The following is a 4,958-nucleotide window of genomic DNA, read 5'->3' on the forward strand; positions in this document are numbered from 1 at the left end:
TAGAAACTTGAGTAAAAGATAAAAATGATGATTATTAAGAAAATAGGAAAGGTAGATACTGAAATATATATACATATATATAAAGAAGATAGATTTGGACGCCAACTGGTTTTTATACCAAATACCAGTAAAAATGAAAAGAGAATAATGAATCAATTAAGTAACGACATAATTCTGATACAATCTATATCTGAGAAAATATATAGAAAAATAAGAGATACAATGGAGGATATAGAAGAATATGAATTATGACAGAAGATATGGAAATTGGAGAATAGAATTAACGAAATATATTAACATAAGAAAGAAAGCAGGCAATGTAGCAGTTATAACGCTACACACTTCCACCACCCAGTAGAAAAATTTCTAAAGTACCTTGAGAAATTTTTCTCATCACTAAACTCATTATATGTTATGATCATCAAAATAATAATAAAGGTAATCTTTACCAAATAATAAAGTTATCTAGATACCTAGATATAGGTATAATAACTTGTAAGTTTAGGTACTATTATTTAAACAAAATAAAGTGAAAATGGTTAACTTGTGATAAGATATAAAAATTAATATACTTATATTAACCTAAGTCAAAAAAAATAAATGACTATCACCCAACGAATTATAGTATCCGTTAAACTAAAATTTTAACTACATAATTATAAACTATGTATTACAGTATTGTAATACTATATACACTAAATGACTTTAGAGTGAGCACTCTGGGTATTATTTCATCCCCAACGAATTATAGTATTCGTCACACTAAAATTGTAAGGTAAATAATCCTATGCTATACCTTATAGCAATTCCTTACAAGGCTTTAGAGTTAATACTCAGGATAATATTTTATCCCAACGAATTATAGTATTCGTCACACTAAAATTGGTCGTAGGCCAAGAGGGAGAAAAGCTACGTTAAGGGTTATCCGCAATCTTTGGTACTGTACATCGATTATACACTGGGCCGATTGAAATCATGTTGGTATGAACGCAGTAGCTCATAATCCATGGTTAAACCTCGAAAGCGCTCCTCAGAGACGACAGTCCTGTGTACTATGAACCCCCCGACGCCATACCCTAAAGACAACCTTACCATTAAAGGAAGATCCAGTGGTATAAATGTACATCTCCACCACAGTTCGGTCCCATATATATGTAATTACATAAATATCATACAAAAACAACTAATATGGGGACGATGTATCTATCACTCATGGAGATAAACATCGTTAGAAAGACATTCTTTCAAGAATGTTAGTTCTTAAGGGAAGCTAATTTTAAACCAAGGTAATTATGATATTAGCAATATCACTAGATATGCATATAATCATTAAGTTATAAAAGATAAGATATCATAATCATCAGTAATGCAGTAGGTATATAAATCCAAACATTAGTTATCATAATACTAATCTAGATTTTAGTTGCATATATTGCATGAGATAGTATGAGTAGAACATTATAAGCAGTTAAGAAAGATAAGGTAAACATCAAAATATAAAAGAAATAAGTAAAAATTTAGTAAGACCAATCTAGACATCTATTAAGTATAAAATTTACACAAGATGAAAAGAAAACTGCACAAAATTATACTCAGTTGAACTGAAGAAGAAAAATTAGTCATAAATATACTTTGATTTAAATCCAAACGTTATGCACCTGTTAGAATAATAAAGTAATCTATACAGAAAAATTGTACAGAGCAAAGTTATACAAGAGGGTATAAAAAACAAAACCTTTCCATTGTCATTTCAAAGAGACACAACCCTACACCAGATTTCTAAATAGTAGTATGCATAAGGTTAAATCTACCTTGTAAATGCAATAAAAAAATTTCATTAAAATATAACACTCAGGAAAAAGAAAATTCATTGTAGTTATGCATTGATGAGGGCAATCATTGTGAACTAAATCAGAGAAACTTATTATGAATAAACTTCAATAGACAGTATGGTCTGGAAACAATTACATTGTTTATTAAAGATAAGAAGATAATGAGAATGAATTCTCGGCATATTGCATATGCATATTTATGGACTAAGGCAAGTCAATAAAACAGCAAATTGATATTAAGCTAGTATAAGATAAAGTAATTTTTGTACCAAATAGTATCAAAAATTTAAGGTAGGTAAATATTAAGATAATTAAGTAACACAAGTAATTTTGATTGTCAGATAAAGATAATTATATTCTTCACAATACCTAGTAAGTCAAAGTTCTACACAAAAGACATTAAAGATACTGCATAAAATTTGGCTTACTTATGATAAAGGAAAATACAAAGCAAAGATAAGTTGTGGTAATATCATATAAAATTGCTATAACACTAAACACTATCCAGGGATCTACACAAAAGAAATAGAACTAGAACTGCATAAATATAGACGTATGTATTTAAAATGTTAAAGACAATTCAAATGCAATCAAAAACTTCAAAGCTTCATAATCTTACACCAGAGGTTTCTATAAAAGAAGATATATGCATAAGATTACTTTCACTCCAAAAGATAAAGAATTATGCCTAACGCAACACCCCTAATGGGTAAATGGAAAATATTAACGCCCTTGTTAATAGTTTTCCTGCAGTGACCTCAAGTCCCGCGAAGATAAATCATCCTAGGCAATTTTTATGTGCTTGTCCGAACAAATCTCATATTTGAACCCACTCAACGGAAAAACAAGACACTTGCACTAGGTATGAAAATTAGACATAAGTTATTACCGCAATAGTTTTAATAACACCATAAAGGTAATACAAGTAGCTAACTTGTAAAGGTAAGAGATAATGTGTTATTAAACGAAGATAAAGATAAGTAAATAACAATCAAACTTGTGAAAGGTAGTAGATAAATTTTCTAGCAAAGGTTCTCATAACTAAATATTTTATTGAAAAGTCCATAAATAACGAAGATATTTGTTAACGCAGGTAATAAAAATATGTATAAGCTTAACAAAAGAGATAAGAAGATAATTTAAAATATATGCAATACAAGATATATGTAAGTTTAAATTACACTTAAAGGTAAGATATAATAGTATAACTGCAAGTTTTACTCAAAAGATATATTTTTAATATGCATTACTGATTTTCATCGTCACTAGAATCAGTGACATCTAATTTGATATCCCTGACATGAAAATTTCCAAGATCATTTCCATCTAGATCCTTTAAATTGTAGACTAATTTAGACAAAACTTTATTGACAATACAGGGGACAAATTTTGGCGCTAGTTTTGCAGAGAAATCATCGACAGCTTTTGATAGGACAAAATTTTTCTTCCAGACTTTATCACCAACGTGATATTTGACATCACGTCTACGAAGGTTATACCTGCTAGAATTCGTCGCATAAGAGTGACGTATTCTCTTTTGCACTTCCTTGAAAATAGAAGACATATTTTCTAGTGGTCTTGGGTCGAATAGCTTGTTATTAATATTAATGACATTGCTTGCTTTGTCTTCTATTGCACCAAAGAAGGAACCGTCCAAAGGGATATTTCTGGCAAAAGTTAGAAACGAAGGACTAAATTGTGTAACTTCGTGTTTGGCAAGGCGAATAGCCTGGGCAATCTTAAAGATTTCTTTGTCCCAATCTTTATGATTATCATGTATAAAAGAACGAATAGCTGTTACGATAGTTTTGTTAACTCTCTCAGTAGGATTTATTTGAGGAAAATATCTCGCATTATACCAAATTTTTTGTACTTTATATTTATTCATTAAATTTTTGAAATCATTGGAAACGAACTGTTTCCCATTATCAACTGCGAAAATTTGTGGTACCCCAAAGATAAGAAAAACTTGATTTTCAATAAATTTAACAATAGCTGTAGAGGTAGCATTTGCCATTGGATGGACAAAAATAAATTTCGTGAACCAGTCGACAACAACTAAAAGAAAACGATTTCCATTTTTAGATCTAGGATAAGGACCTAATAAGTCAGCAGATAAAAACTGAAATGGAAAATTAATATCTCTGTACTTTCCCATTAAACCAGCAGGAGGTACATTTCCTGGTTTACTAGCAGCACAGATTTTGCACTTACTGATATAGTTTGCGACATAAAGTCTCATTCTAGGCCAGTAATACAATTCCGTGATTCTAGAGAGCGTTTTATATACTCCTAGGTGAGCAGCTGTAGGATCATCATGAAAGAGTTTCAAAATATCTTTTCTGTGAGGAGACGGAACGAAAATTTTCCATTCTGGGGAAGGATCTGAAAACTTATTCCTTGAAAAGATATGCTTGTAAAGAACATTACCATGAACTTTAAAAGCAGGAAATTGATCTGGATTATTTTGTACTTTTTGTACCATATTATCATACCAAGTATCTGTTTTAAGATTAGATAAATCTAAAAGAGAAATTTCAGGATTTTGTTCAGGTATTCTAGAAAGGGAATCAGCCACAACATTTAAAGAACCACTACGGTGAATGACAGTGAACTTGTGACAGGATAGTTTCATTATCCATCTGGCAATTCTAGGAGAAGGGTTTTTCATGGAATATAACCACTGTAAGGATGAGTGATCAGTAATCACAGTGAAGTTTTCACTTCCTTCAATATAACACCTAAATTTTTCAATAGATAATAAAATAGCCAGCAGTTCTTTCTCAGTAGTAGTGTACTTACGTTGAGCTTTAGAGAGAGTTTTACTAAAGAAAGCTATAGGATGCTCTAAACCATCTTCTTTTTGAAATAATACACCCCCAACACCAGTGTCACTTGCATCACAAGCAAGATAAAAATGCTTGTCAAAGTCTGGAGTAGCAAGAACAGGAGCAGATGTTAGTGCCTGTTTAATCTGACTGAAAGCTAAGTTAGCTTCTGGAGTCCAAACAATAGACTGTCCTTTCTTTTTACCCTTGAGTAAATCAGAAATGGGAGTACAAATGGATGCAAAATTATTCAAAAATCGACGGTAATAACCTATCAATCCGATAAGTCTACGAATTT

The sequence above is a fragment of the Diabrotica undecimpunctata genome, unplaced genomic scaffold (assembly GCF_040954645.1).
Source record: "Diabrotica undecimpunctata isolate CICGRU unplaced genomic scaffold, icDiaUnde3 ctg00000572.1, whole genome shotgun sequence".
Taxonomy (NCBI): Eukaryota; Metazoa; Arthropoda; class Insecta; order Coleoptera; family Chrysomelidae; genus Diabrotica; species Diabrotica undecimpunctata.